General features: G+C 43.4%; 1 long non-coding RNA gene across 1 annotated transcript in view; it reads right to left on the minus strand.

The window, feature by feature from the left end:
* Window positions 1-385: 385 nt before the first annotated feature.
* Window positions 386-16,229, minus strand: part of LOC138737158 (uncharacterized) — a 69,398-nt gene continuing 53,554 nt past the window's right edge. The window contains exons 4-5 of the long non-coding RNA XR_011340786.1: window positions 15,237-15,372; window positions 386-865 (exon numbers count right to left, since the gene is read on the minus strand). This is a non-coding gene — a long non-coding RNA (uncharacterized lncRNA). The remainder of the gene's footprint in view (window positions 866-15,236; window positions 15,373-16,229) is intronic.

Below are 16,229 nucleotides of genomic sequence, written 5' to 3' on the forward strand. Positions count from 1 at the left end.
CCAGGTGTAGGAGCCTGGTGGTGCGCTGCCAATGGGAGAGGCTGAAGGTCCCAAGGAGGAGGCTTCTGAGAGTGGGGTATTTACCTTCTTCCGGTGGATTGTGGATGAGGTCGTCCACCCTGGCTATGGTTTCTTCATCAAGTGCGCTCACAATGTGATAGAACATCATGGTATCTGAAGTGATGTGTCTGAGCTGAAATTGCGCCTCGGCTTGCCCGAACCAAGTGCGTGGGCAATGCGTCCAGAAAGAGAGGTGGGGGAGTTTCACTGCAACCGTGTTGACTTCTGTTGTGTCCATATCGGGAGGCCAGAAAATCATCTGGACTCGCTCGGGTCACCAATGTAGCAGCTGCTACACAGAATTAAACACACCACCAACACGATGGGAGTTTCAAACGAACTGTTTATTCATATGTAACGCGGGCCCTTTAAAGGTGGCGTGAGCTCCACCCCTGCGCAGACGGTGATGTCATCACGCTTGCCCGAGGCACCACTTTGGCCTAAGCCATGAGACACGGAGGTCCCCAGATTTCGCCATCTTCTCGTGGCTGCAATACAGTGGGGCCGGTTCGCCACGAGTGATGTCCGCCTCCAAAATCTGATCTTATCTGGTTCTGGGACGTTGCAATCAATTTTGTTCACTAAGGTATTTGGGTTGCTTGCTGAATACTCTAATAATTAATAATATATGTTGAAAAACTTTTGAGACAGATCCACGAAATTAATTGCTCAACAGTAAGCAGCAAAAGATATTTTCAATTTTCCTTCTTGGCAGATTTGATCCAGTCAATTGTTTGCTGTTCAATACTGTTCTGACTGACTGACCCGTTACTTCAGATGGAGAACTGACTCAGAATGGAGTCACCTAGAGACAAGATCAACAAGAAGATATTTAAAGACTATCCGAGATGTTCTTCTTCAAAAGTTGTGGTTTCCCTCTATCAATTCAGCTTTTTCCCAGATCTCCTCCATTTTTTAAACATCTGACCTGGACCCCTCCACCCTGAGATGCAACAAAGTCAGGATTCCCCTTGTCTTCACCTACCACTCCACCAGCCTCCGCACCCAACATATTCTCCTCTGCAATTTACGTCACCTACAACGTGCATCTTGGCGCCTCACAGTTTGGCGGGTAGCAACCTCCTTTGAAGAAGACCGCAGAGCCCACCTCACTGACAAAAGGCAAAGGAGGAAAAACCCAACACCCAACCCCAACCAACCAATTTTCCCCTGCAACCGGTGCAACCGTGTCTGCCTGTCCCGCATCGGACTGGTCAGCCACAAACGAGCCTGCAGCTGACGTGGACTTTTTACCCCCTCCATAAATCTTCGTCCGCGAAGCCAAGCCAAAAGAAGAACATGAGTGAACCACCTGACATATCTGTCCCTTCCCTCCCCTCTCTGCTATCCACAGAGACTGCTCCCTCCGGGATTTCCTCATCCACTCATGTCTCCCTACCAATCACCTGCTTGGTACCTGCATCAGAGACAGCAAGAAGTACTGCCTTTGCACCCACACCTCTGCCCTCACCACCATACAGGACCCCAAACATGTGCTCCGGGTTTCGCCTCTTCTATATCGAAGAGACTGAATGCAAAGTAACTGGTTTTATTGAGCTCTTTTGCAGTGGCCAACTATTTTATTCCACACACCAATCTCACATGTCACATGCCTCATGCACAGTCAAACCAAGGCTACTTATAAACTGGTTGGAAAACACCTTATATTCCATCTGGGCACTATCCAACCAGATGGCATTAATATCCACCTCTCCAATTTCCATTAACCCTTCCCCCAGGTCTCTATCATTTCCTACCTCTCTGACTCCTTTCCTCCAGCTCCACACACCCTTCCCTTCCCTTGCCAGTCAGAGAGCTGCCCTCTCCCTCCTTATCACTTCTCAGATTTTGTCTCTTCCACCCTCCCACCTGTATCTGCCGATGACCTATCACCTGTTAGCCTGAGCTCCTCCATCTGCCCCTTCATCCATTCTCTCCCCTTCCCCCCACATTTTATTCAGACACATGCCTATTTTTTGATGTATTTTTTGAAGAGCTCATGGCCGAAGTGTTGGTTTCCCTTTAACTCCCAGGTGACCAACTGAGTTTCTCTCGCAACCTTGTCTGCTGCACTCAGCCCCAATATCTGCAGACTTTCCTGTTTAAAAAGACCCATTGGGTTTTCACTCATGACATGACAATGCTTCAATCCATCTTAATTTAATAATGGACCCAAATTAGCAACTGAGCATGGCAACATTTGAATTAGAACTATAGAACCAGAGAACAATTACAGCACAGAAACAGGCCACCTCGACCCTTCTAGTCTGTGCCGAACCATTTTTTTCCAAGTCCCACTGACCTGTATCCAGCCCATAGCCCTCCATACCTCTCCCATCCATGTACCTGTCCAAATTCTTCTTAAATGTTAAAATTGAGACTGAAAACACAGTGGTGGCTGATGAACGCGAAATAACGACACACACAGCTACAGGTAAATCAGAACTTGCTTACTCCAGTTATACGCGTATCCTTTTAAAACATTCAACCATGCGGAGCACGTCATGACATCATGACGTTCCGTGTCAGTTCGCCAGACTTCTGGGAGTTGTAGTCTATCTAAAGCGCCGCTACAGGGCCCCCTTCCCAGAACCGGCAATATCACCTGGAAGTTTTTTGGGAGGTCGACCGCTGTGTTGGACTGCTGGCTGTTGAATATGGGCAGTTTTGTCAACATGGACAAGTTTGAGTCTTTCAATTCTGAATGACAGAGGCTGCCAGGCAATGTCCAAAATGCAGGTTGACCTTATTTGTCTTATCACCCTGTATGGTCCCTCGTATGGCACTTGCAAGGTCTGTCCATGTGTTCCTCTACTCATGAAAAAGTATTCACAGTCCTTCAGTTCGTGTGGTACATGTTTCTTTTGTGATGGTGGTGGTACAGGGGATAATTTGCCTATCGTATCCCTTAGTCTGCTCAGCAGCTCTTTGGGATCTTCATCTTTACTGGATCCATATGGAACAAATTCACATGGGACCACCAAAGGCGCACTGTATACAAGCTCTGTATGGAGATCCTCTTTTGGAGTTTCCTAATGCCAAGCAGCACCCATAGTAATTCATCTGCCCAGTTGCGACTGTCCAAAAGGGCCATTAAGGCTGATTTAAGGTGTCGATGGAAGCGATCAACCATCCCATTGATCTGTGGGTGATAGGCGCTTGTATGATGAAGCCTAGAGCTGAGCAGCTGAGATAAGGTCGTCCATAACGAAGATGTAAATTGAGGTCCCCTGTCAGAAGTGATGTGCGCCGGTAGGCCGAAGCGAGCCACCCAGGAATTAAGGAATGGTCGTGCACATGTAAACTGCCTCAGGCCAACTCGTAAACCTATTGATCACTGTGAAAAGATAGCAGTAGCCTCATGAAACTAGAATTGGTCCCACAATGCCCACATGAATATGGTTGACGTGGAGAGTTACTGGTGGGAAGGGTTGTAGCGGTGTTTTTGTATGCCAATTGATTTTGGCTTTTTTTACATAAGATATGGCCATTTTCATGATGTCTTTTTTCAGACCATGCCAAATAAATCTGTCTGAAATCAGATAAATAGTTGATCTGATGGATGGATGAGAAAGACCATGGACAGAATCAAAAATGCCACGTCTCCACAAAGATGGAACCACTGGTTGTGGATGCCCTGTTGACACATCGCAAAAGAGCAACTTGCCGTCGGCAATGATTCGCACATCCTTCCATTTTAGGTTGGTTGGTTATCAAGGTGCAATACGACTCTAACTCATTGTCTTGTGCTTGAGCAGTGGTGAGAGCCATATAGTCAATACTGTGATCCATAACTGAGCAGGAAAATGCATCAGCCACTACATTGTCTTTTCCAGAAGTGTGCATTACTGTGGTAGAGAATTCAGAAATGAAGGAACTGCCCGCTGTTGTTGAGCTGACCAGGGCTCAAACACCTTCGAAAACGTGAAGGTCAAGGGTTTATGGCCTTCTAAAAAGTAACGGATGGACAAATATATGCCTAGGAGCTCTTTGTCAAAGGAGCTGTATTTTTTTTCTCAGTCTCACGGAAGTGGCGGCTAAAGAATGCCAATGGCTTCCCTTGTCCATCGACATACTGCTGGAGAGCACCCCCTATGACCACATCAGACGTATCTGTTGAAAGGGAGGTGGCTGCGTTTAGGACTGGATAACTGAGCATGGTTGCTTGAGCTAATGGTTCCTTTGTCTTTATGAAAGCATCTTGACTTGCATCTGCCCACTGAATAGATTTGGCACCACCAGACTGTGGATTAAAGAGAGGCTTCATAACGTGAGCTGCTGCTGGAAGGAATCGACGATAAAAATTAACCATGCCCAAGAACTCTTGCAGACCTTTGACAGTGGTTGGTCTGGGATATTCAGCAATAACGTGGATCTTGGAAGGCAGTGGAACCAAGGCCTTGTTAATGGTTGGTTGCCCCAGGAATTCTATTGACTGTTGTCCAAAAACACATTTAACTGGATTGATGGTCGATCCAAATTCTCTCAGATGTTCCACGTGCTCTTCTTTAGTTTTGCTGGGCGACTAATATGTCATCTAGATAAATGAAGACGTTGGCCATGCCACGCCCAACTGCGTCCATAACTCGCTGAAAGGTCTGAGCTGCATTTTTTAACCCAAAAGGCATGCATAAAAATTCGAACAATCCGAAAGGGGTATTTATTGCCATTTTTGTCGTCTGGTTCCACTGGCACCTGGTGGTACTTGCACACCAAGTCCACTTTTGAAAAGATTTTCACCTCATGCAGATTCACTGAAAAATTTTGAATATGGCGAATAGGGTAATGATCCGGTATAGTGACATCGTTGAGCCGACTTTAATCTTCACCCTCCGGTGCATTTTTGGCCTAAATGTAATGGTGATCCCCATGGGCTGTAAGACCAGCGAATTATCCCCAGCTCTTCCATTTTGTGGAATTTGTATTCAGCTAAGTGCAGTTTCTCCGTGGCAAGCGACGTGCCTTTGTATGAATGGGAGGACCGATTGTAGAAAAATGGTGAGTTACTCCATGTTTGGAGAACTTATCAACAGTCTTATGCAGGGCTGAAGGCATAGCACAGGAACATGCGATTCTGCCAGGTGAATACTTTGAATTCACCATGAACAAATGAGCAGGAAAGAAATAGGACCTGAGTAGCAGTCATGAAACTGCTGCTATAATAAAAGGCCATGTGTAAATGTTTTCCTCAAACTGAACATTCATATTTTTGGTGCCATACGTCAATATGTTTGAACTATTCGCTACTGTGAGTTGGAGGTTATGGGTTGGATAACGTGTATCGAAACAGGTTGGTGGAAAAACACTAACTTCCAAACCTGTGTCCACCAAAATGTTATGTTGGGATAGCTGATACCAAATATATAGAAGGCTCGTAGATTTTCAGCCACCGTCACAGCCATTAACGACAGTTGGTCAGGGCGTTTCCTGAGAACGCTCATAGTGGCAGGCATCTACGTACATTGACTGCCCAAGGCCGATGGTAAAAACACCAGGTGGAAGTGTTGACTGGCTGTCTGCCTGATGAGACATTGAGTCATAACAGGAGCTGGTGTGTGGAGAGCGTTGGCTTGGGAAGTAATGCCAACAATAGTTGGGTGCAGACAGCTGTGACTCAGTGGCATTGTTCAAAGACCTTTTGGTGTGCATTTTTGCCAGCCACAGGACATCTGCCTCTGCAGCTTCTGCCCTGGGATCTTTGAAAGAACTCTGCGATAATGAGAGTCTGATGTCTTCTGGCATCCTCTCCAGGAAGAGCTGTTTGAATAACATATCTGGACATTGGCTGGATGCCAGGCATAGCATGTCGTCCATTAGTTCAGATGGGGCGTCGTCACCCAACTCCTCCATGTGTAACAGTCTGGCGGCCCTCTCTCTGCTGGAAATGCCAAAAATTCGCAGCAGGAGCACTGCTAGAGTGTCACCCTTGCACTCTCCAGGCTCTGGTGGATCGCACAGGACGTCCTCGACTCACTTGGCAGTGGCTTGGTCCAAGGCACTGATGAGGTGATAATAGCGAGTTGTGTCCACCTCGTTCTTCCTGAGGTGAAATTGTGCCACAGCCTGTCGAAACCACAGCTCTGGTTCTGCCATCCAGAAAGGTGGTAGCTTAACAGCAACAGATGCAATATCCATATGGTCCAAAAGCTCTTTTTGGACTCGTTGGGGGCCACAAATTGTAGCCACTGAAAACGCAGTGATGGCTGATGAACACAAAATAATGACACACACACACAGTTGCAGATAAATCAGAACTTTACTCAAGTCACGAGCGTATTCTTTTAAAACAGTGAGCCACGTCATGACATCACGACGTTATGAAGTCCCGTGCCAGTTCACTAGACTTCTGGGATTTGTAGTCTATCCATAGCGCCGCTACAAGACCACACCACTCTCTGTGTGAAGAAGTTTGCCCTAAACTTTTCCCTTTCACCCTTGACCTGTCCCCTGGTTGTGTATCACCTACCCTCAATGGAAAAAAAAGCCCTATCTACATTTACTCTGTCTGTCCCCCTCATAATCTTAAACACCTCTATAAAATCTCCCCTCATTTTTGTTTGCTCCAAGAATAAAGACCAACCTGTTTAACCTTTCCCTGTAACTCAGTTCCTGAAGTCTGGACAATATCCTAGTAAATCTTCTCTGCACTGTTTCCATCTTATTGATATCTTTCCTGTAGTTAGGTGACCAAAACTGCACAAAATACTCATCAATGTCATAAATTTTACCATAACATCCCAACATCTTTAATTAAATATTTTGATTTATGAAGGACAATATGCCAAATACAATACTCCAAATTTGACCTCACCAATGTCATATACAACTTTACCACAGCATCCCAACTCCTGTTCTCAATACTTTGATTTATGAAGGCCAATATGTCAAAAGAACTCTTTACAACCTGATCCACCCATGATACCACTTTCAGAGAATTATGTATCTGTATTCTCAGATCCCTCCTCAGTGCCCTACCATTTATCTGCATTTATCCCAATCTTTAGACCATATTTTCTCAACCTGTGATTCATAGTCATCGGTGGTCTGTGGGTTTGTTACAGGCAGTCCGCAGCCATGTGGTAAAGACAAATATTACCAATATACTGCAATAAACAAGTGATAGGTAAAACCAAGTTGTGAATTGGATGATTAAAAAAAAGTACTCAAAATTGTTTTCACCAAGTCAAGTCAAGTTTATTGACATCTGATTGTACAAGTACAACCCAACGAAACAGCATTCGCCAGTCTTTGGTGCGAAACATACAGACACATAACCAGACATTTAAAATACATATGCAGGACAAGTATTCAGATACCAAAAAAAAATATCAATAAGAAAGCCTCGAATGGTTAGTGTGAACAGTTCCTTTGGTCATTCAGCATTCTCACTGTCCATGGGAAGAAATATTTCTCAGCTTGGAGGTGCTTGCTCCGATATTCCTGTATCTCTTTCCTGGTGGGAGTAGCTGAAAGATGCTGTGTACATGATGGAAGGGATCCTCAATAATTTGACATGCCCTCTTCAGACAACGATCTTGGAAGATCATATCAATGAGGCGAAGGAAGACTCCAGTGATTCTCTTTGCCATTCTTATGGTCCCTGTGGATTGACTTCCGATACATTTCTTTGTAGCAACTGAACCATACTGTGATGCAGCCGGACAGGACACTCTCAATAGAGTAAAGTTGATATAACAGTGGCTGGTAGCTTTGCCTGCTTCGGTCTTCTCAGCAAGTGCAGTTACTGTTGCCCCTTCCCGACAAGTAAGATGTTGTGTGTCCATGATAGGTCACCAGTTAAAGGAACTGCAAGGAACCTGGTGCTGTCCACTGCAATGTTGTGGATGTGTAGTTGAGAGTGGTTGTTCCTGGTCCTCCTGGATCATCTCCTTCGACTATGAGGCCATCTATCGTTGTGTCATGTGCAAACTTGATGACAATGCTAGAGCTGGATCTGGTGATGCAGTTGGGGGTCAGTAATGTGAACAGGAGCGGCCTGAGCACACAACCCTGAGGTGTGCCAGTGCTCAGAGTGTCACTGCTCCACGTTCTGCTACTGACCTGGACAGACTGTGGACTTTCTGTCAGGAAGTCCAGGATCTAGTATGCCACTTTCTATAGCCTTCTGCATTCTTGGGCATTCGAATTACCGCGCCGGGCTGTGATGCAACATGTCAGCATACCTTGAGTGGCAGAATCTGAGGTAAGTCGATGGCAATGTAGGAAGATTAGGTTCCTGCACCCTGGAATATGTCGGTAGGGCACATTCACTTACAGACATTTGGAAACCAAACAAGCATTGGGCAGTCCAAAATGCTTCTTTTACAGACTTCAGCCACACTTGATCTCAGAATATGTCACTGGGAACAGTCCATAGATCACAGAGTCTTCTGTAGAACTGTATTATGTTTATTGCCAGGTTCTAAGATATAGCAAAAGCTTTGATTTATGTGTTTTCCAGGCAATTTACATAAAAAGTTTAAGTAAAACCCATAGCGAGTCAACTCATATAGGTACCAGTAAAACATAAAAAAAATGTTGGAACTACATTGGACAGTTCCTTAATCCACAAGAGAAACAAGTTATTGAATTAATCTATGATAACCATGTTGCAACCCATATTTGCCAAATTAATTCAAATAAAAAATGAAAAGAAAAAACCCCCAAAAAAACCTAAAAGCTAAATCTAATCTACCCCACACCTCTAATCAGGGGAATCTTTGTAAAAGAAAAGTGAAAATGTGGATAGGATAACAACCTCCAGACATCGGACGGAGAATCTCTGGAACATACAAAATTCTTAATTCTTCTAATCATAACAGTATTGTATGAATGGGCCGCACACCTTTATAAATTTAAACTTTCTATCTTTAATGTTGTATCTAATGTTTTACAAGCTGAAATAGGACATAACATCATATAATCATTGTGTTTAGGCAGGTGAAGATCATCTTTCCTTTTCAATAAAATTGCTCATCTGGCTATCAGAGTGGTGTTACAAGCCCAGAGGACCCCAAAACCCAGCAGCAATAGATATTCACCAAAACAAATGGTTACTTAAACAAAAGTTGCTCTTAATTATCTTTAAACATGAAAACAGGATCACACTTTAACTTATCACGATTATCTTAACTAACCTAACTTAACCCCCTGCTAATTCTAAGTGCATGTGCATGCAAGGTGTGTGTAAGTTTAGAAAAGTTATTTGATTCACAGTTTAATCTCACTTCTCATTCCTCCAAGTTCACTGGTTGCAGGCAATTCTTATACTGTGCACAGAATTTAACATTTATAAAGTTCACCAGGCTTTGGTTCTTGAAAGGTAAATGGTTACCGCTCAGGAAGGTTCTTGTCAATTTCAGAGAGAGATTGGTTGTTCCTGGACACAAACTGATCCCTTTTAATCAGCCACATAGGTGTCTTGCCGAAGAAACTTGCCCTATTAGGGTTTTCCAGATGATAATTTCTTTCCTTCAGATCACCACAGAGTTCCTTTTTGTTTCCCTTATTTCAAGTGAAACATTAGGCAGCCAGTCCTCTTCTTTTGTATGAACCACAAGGGCTTTGACCAGGCTGAACTAAGCACTCACAACCCGTCTTCCAAATGGGTTTTTCCACAAGCTTGTCAGCTTGTCCTGTTCCAGTCCCAGCTGCTGCTGCTAACTGTAAAACTGCAGAACTAATCTCCCTCTCTCTCGCTCGCTCTCTCTCTCCCCAGAGTGAAAGCCTGTTTTACTCTCTCTGCTTGCAAAACCACATGACCCTCTTATAACTGCACGTTTCACTCCAGACAGCCTGCAGCTCTGATGAGTTCTTTCATCTGTTGCCTTTTTGTAAACAACAATCCATTAGTGAAGTCTCTTTGGCACTCTCCAAAGCTTATGCAAAGGCTCTGGTCGCCGAACTGTCTAGCATGAGCAGAGCTCCAGTATTTTAAATAAGATCTATTTGAAAGTGTTTGTATGTGATCTACACTAAAAAATCTTCCCCAATTAATCTACCAAAAACATGTCTAGATACAATACAAACACAACATAATCTACCCCAGTGATAAGGGTTAAAACTTTCTCCTGAGTTGCATACAGAAATATATCTGCAACTCAGGACATACTTCTGTCTGCACTTCTCTAAAGGTTCAACTGTAGCAAAGCTATGGCAGCACTACAACTCCCAGAAGGCATCGAACCGGTCATGTGGCATCCGTGCATGTTGACATCAGCACGCGACGAGCGTGTGATTCTTGCTTTTAAAAAGTTGCGCAGGTGATGAAGAGTAAATCCATTTGATCACTCTAAATACTCCTTGTATGGTTATTTCATCATGTCCACTGTGATTTCAGTTACCACAATTGGTGACCCTGATGAGTCCAAAAAATGTATTTTTGGACAAATAAGGACTCTGCAGCTGTTGCTGTGAAGCAAGTTTAATCTCAGTTCTCATTCCTCCAAGTTCACTGGTTGCAGGCAATTCTTACACTGTGCACAGAATTTAACTTTTATAAAGTTCACCAGGCTTTGGTTCTTGAAAGGTAAATGGTTACCACTCAGGAAGGTTCTTGTCGATTTCAGAGAGAGATTGGTTGTTCCTTGACACAAACTGATCCCTTTTAATCAGCCACATAGGTGTCTTGAAGAAGAAACTTGCCCTATTAGGGTTTTCCAGGTGATAATTTCTTTCCTTCAGGTCACCACAGAGTTCCTTTTTGTTTCTCTTATTTCAAGTGAAACATTAGACAGACAGTCCTCTCCCCTCTTGCATGCACTTTTCTAAACTTACAAACACATTGCATACACATGCACTTAGAATTAGCAGGGGGTTAAATTAGGTTAGTTAAGTTAATCGTGATAAGTTAAAGTGTGATCCTGTTTTCATGTTTAAAGATAATTAAAAGCATCTTTCTGGACAGCTGAGCCTGAACTGTGGTTCCAACAGGCTGAAGCACAATTTCACCTTCGTGAAGTCGAATTGGACACCACTCGTTATTACCATCTTGCCAGTGCCCTGGACCAGGCCGTCGCTAAGAGGGTCAATAACTTCCGAAGGGATCCACCACATACCAGCTCATGTGGACAAATCTTCCCCACTGCACCAGGCAGCAGCAGAGGTTGACCACCTAAAAGACAGACAAACCTTTCTGCCGGTTCTGGGGTGGGGGTGAGGTATCCCAAAATGGCAGCACATCCTGCCCTGATTTTCACACTGAGTATGTTGTTTGGGTCATTTTACTGATCATTTAAAGGATATCTACATTACTCAGGAGTCACAAATAGGTCAGGCTGTTGTTGTTGCTGTGGAAATTTCTATTCCATTGCGCTGTGCCACATAACCTGTCCTTCATAGAACCATAAAACATTACAGAACAGGAACAGGCCCTTTGGCTCTTCTAATCTGTTCCAATCCCACTGACCTGCACCCAGTCCATCACTCTCCATGTACCTGTCCAAATTCTTCTTAAATGTTAAAACTGAGCCTGAATTAACCACTTCATCTGGCAGCTCATTCCACACAACTCACCATTCCTTGGGTGAAGAGGTTCCCACATATGTTCCCCTAAACTTTTTTCTTTTACACTTAACCCATATTCTCTGGTTTGTATTGCACCTGCCCTCAATGGAAAAAAAAAGCCAACCTACATCTACTCTGTCTATTCTCCTCATAATTTTAAATACCTCTATCAATTCTTCCCTCATTCTTCTATACTTCAGGGAATAAAGTCCTAACATGTTTAACCTTTCTCCTGAAGTCCGGGCAACATCCTAGTAAATTTTCTCTGCACTCTTTCCATCTTATTAATAATCTCCATGTAGTTAGATGACCCAAACTGTACACAATACTCCAAATTTAGCCTCACCAATGTCTTATATAATTTTACCATGGCATCCCAACTCCAATACTCAATATCCGGAACCCTTGGGGGACAGTATGCTCTGAAATTTGGATTTTTAAGCCCACCCAAATTGTGCTCCCTCTTCCAGTCATGTTGACATCTCTCTCTCCCCCCCATCGCCCACCCAAGTTGCACTGGCATCTCTCTCCCCCCGCCCACCTGAGTCACACTACTGTCTCTCTATCCTCCCCCCCACCCGCCTGAGTCATGCTGCTGTCTCTCCCCCCCCTCATCCACCTGAGCCATGCTGCTCTCTCTCTCCCCCGTTGCCCACCCAAGTCATGATGCTGGACCTCCCCACCCACCTACCCAAGTCGCGCTGCCGTCTCTCTCCCCCCGGCCACTCGAGTCACACTACCGTCTCTCTCACTCTTCTCCCCCGCCCACCTGAGTCATGCTGCTGTCTCTCTCCCCCTTGCCCGCCCGTGATGCTGTATCTCCTCCTGCCCACCCAAGATGTTCTGCAGTCTCTCTCCCACCCCCACCCCCACCTAGTCACGCTGCTGTCTCTCTCTCTCTCTCTCTCTTCCTCCGCTGTACCAGCACCAGGAAAAAAATGCCGGATTTCGGAGCTTTCCAGATTTTAGATGTCTGGATAAAGGATTATGTACCTGTACTTTGATTTATGAAGGCCGATATGCCAAAAGCTCTCTTTACAACCCTATCTACCTGTGATGCCACTTTCAGGGAACTATATATCTGTATTCCCAAATCCCTCTGTCCTACTGTACTCCTCAGTTCCCTCCCACTTACCATATACGTCCTTTCTTGGTTTGTCCTTCCAAAAAGCAACTCTTCACTCTTGTCTGCATTAAATTCCATCTGCCATTTTTAAGCCCATTTTTCAAGCTGGTCTAGATCCCTCTGCAAGCTTTTAAAATCATCCTCACTGCCCACAACATCTCATTTTTGTGTCTTCAGAAAACTTGCTGATCCAATTTACTACATTATCATCCAGATCATTGATATAGATGACAAACAAAAATGGTCTCAGCACTGATTGTGAAACACACCACTAGTCATAGGCCTCCAGTCTGAGAAGAAATCATCCACCACCACTCTCTGGCTACTCCCGTCCAGCCAATGTTGAATCCAGTTTACTATCTCACCATGAATACTGAGGATCTGAACCATTCCGATTAATCTTCCTTGTAGGACCTTGTCAAAGGTCCATGTCAACAACATCCACAGCCTTTCCTTCGTCAAATTTCCTGGTAACCACATCAAAAAACTCCATAAGGTTGGTTAAACACAAAGTCATGTTGACTATCCTTTGTCAGACCCTGGCTATCTGGATACTTGTACTATATATCTGATCTCTTAGAACATCTTCCAATAATTTATCTACTGTGACAGATTGTGTTATATTTTATATTGTATATAGATATGTTTTAAAGGGGATAAATTGTTGCAGTTTTTTTTAGTGGAGGTCACATATAAACAGTTCAAAACAGGTCTCAATTAAAAAGCCAGAGATCCGGGTGCCTTTACAAAAACTTTGAAGAGTGCCTATAGGGACTTCACAAGTAGGTGTTAATTGGACATCCTGTGGTGTCATGGATTATTGTTTTGGAAAGCAACAGATGAATGAACTCGGAAGATTAGGCCCGGTGTGGCAGTCTACCTGAATGCAGTTTGCTGTTATAGGAAGGTCATATGGTTTTGCAAACAGGGAGAGTCAAACAGATTTTCTCTGAGTGAGTGAGAGAGAGAGAGAGAGAGAGAGAGAGAGAGAGAGAGAGAGAGAGAGAGAGAGAGAGAGAGAGAGAGAATTCAGTTCTACAAATTCAGCAACAACAGCTGGGACTGGAAGAGGACAAACTGGAAAAAAAACCCATTTTGAAGATGGGTTGGGAGTTCTTAGTTCAGCCTGGTCAAAGCCCTTGTGGTCCATACAAGAGGAGAGGACTATCTGCATAATGTTGCACTTGAAATAAAGGAAACAGAAAAGGAATTCTATGGTGACCTGAAAGAAAGAGGTTATCATCTGGATAAGTTTCTTCAGCAAGACACTGAAGTGGCTAATCAGAAGGGATCAGTTGTGGGTGTTCCATGAGCAACAAATCTCTCTCGGCAAACCGACAAGAACCTTCCTGAGCGGTAACCATTTACCTTTCAAGCACCAAAACCTGGTGAAATTCATAAATGTTAAATTCTGTGCATAGTATAAGAATTGCCTGCAACCAGTGAACTTGGAGGAATGAGAAGTGAGATTGGACTGTGAATTCAAGAACTTTTCTGAACTTGTGCACACATTACATACACATGCGCTAAGAATTAGAAGGGGGTTAAGTTAATAGTAATAAGTTTGATCCTGTTTTCCTGTTTATGATAATTAAAAGCAACTTTTGTATAAGTAACCATTTGTCTTGGTGAATTTCTATTGCTGGTGGGTTTTGGGGTCCTCTGGGCTCATATCATTACTACTGACATTAGGCTCACCGGCTTATAATTTCCAGAGTTACTTTTGGAGCCTTTTTTAAACAACGGTAAAATGTGAGCTACACTCCAATCCTCCGGCACCACACTTGTGGTTAAGGATATTTTGAATATTTCTGACAGAAATGTTTTTGTGGAGAAACACCTTCAATCAAGTGCCCACCAGGCAGTGGTCAGCACCAAGCACCATGGAGGTCCTGTGCAGGACTCAGTAGATTCCATGGGATTATTTCTTGAGCAGACTGTCACAATTATTTTAAAGAAAGCCTCATTGCAAGAGATCACAAGTGAGAATTCAGACCTCACTTTGGTTCCCATCAGATCCTTCCTGCAGAGATTGAGTCTCAATCTAACTGCTTCTCCACTTGCAGTGGCCACAGAGTGTATCAAACATTTTTCCACATGTTGTGTTTTTGCCAAGAATGTGATTGAGTGATCCTGGTCAAGGTTCAACCCGAGCACCTGCCTACAAAGGACTCTGTAATTTGTTCCTGGTGACCAATACTGAGAGAAGCATTAACTACTTCTGATAGACCGTCAACTCGGTGACAGTGCACTTTGTTCTGGCCTGAACTCCAAGGAAATACCCGCAAGTGAAAGCTGCCAATTGGCATATTCCAAGGTGCAGGAATACATGTTGGGGATGCATTGGTGATTGGTACAGCCACACTAGAGGCTTTGTTAGAAAGAACTATAGTTGAGGCTCCTTTAACCACTGAACACTAAAAGACTGGGCCCTGTATAACAGTCTGTGTAACCACTGAACACTAAAGGACTGGGCCCTGTGTAACAGTCTGTCTAACACTTGTAAGTTTTTGTTTAGATTCAGATCTATTGTCAGAGTACATACATGATATCACACAACCTTGAGACTCTTTTTCCATACTTTCCACACTTTTCATTCTTTCCATTCCCATGTCTATTTCCATTTCCATTTACCCTCCTCTTAGGAGACAATGGTGGAAAACGCCCATTTCTTCGTAGTTCTGGCAAAGAATTAGCAAAAACAAAGCATCATGATCATTCTCAAAGAAATGAGATTGAAAATTTCCATAGAAAACCTTCAAAATTGCAGGATAATGAAAAGCAAACTTGTAGCCTTTTCGCCACAAACATCTTTAGCCATATTAAATACTCATCGTCTTCTTGGCTCAAATCGTTATAAAAGAACTCTCTGTTATTTTGAGCCATTAAGGGAGATCGATTCTGCTGTGCCTTCTGTACCGCCATACGTAGAATCATTTCTCTATCTTGATATTTTAAACAATGAACCAAGACTGCTCTCGGTGTTTGTCCTAGAAGTGTTTTTTTTCTCAGAGCTCTGTGAGCCCTATCCAATTCCAAACCTTCAGGGAAAAGCTCTTTACCCAGCACCTCTGGGATCCAGTGCTTAAAATTTTTTATAGGGTCTTCCCTGGAAGACCAACTATTTTCACATTATTCCTTCGACTTTGATTTTCCAATGAATCAATCTTCTTCATTAAATCTGTTTTTTGAAACCCCCAATCTATAAAAGAACCTTCCACTTTTTCCATTTTTTCTCTATTACGTTCTACCTGAGTTGGACGCTCAGAAAATGCTGTTTCAATTTTCTTAAAGTTATCTTGCACAGTATCAACTGATTTTATACATCTATTAATATGACTTTTAACTACAGTCATTTCCTGTTTCACAATTGACATTTTATCACACAAGATATTCATTTTTATTTTCACCTCCATAAATCCTTGATTCACTTGAGTTGATATTTGTTTTGACATATGATGCATTTGACAAGCAATCCGTTCCAAAACAGTAAACACTGAATCCATTCCAGATTCCACTTTCATTTTTTGAGATCCAC

This window comes from Narcine bancroftii, chromosome 6 (genome assembly GCF_036971445.1).
Source record: "Narcine bancroftii isolate sNarBan1 chromosome 6, sNarBan1.hap1, whole genome shotgun sequence".
NCBI lineage: Eukaryota > Metazoa > Chordata > Chondrichthyes > Torpediniformes > Narcinidae > Narcine > Narcine bancroftii.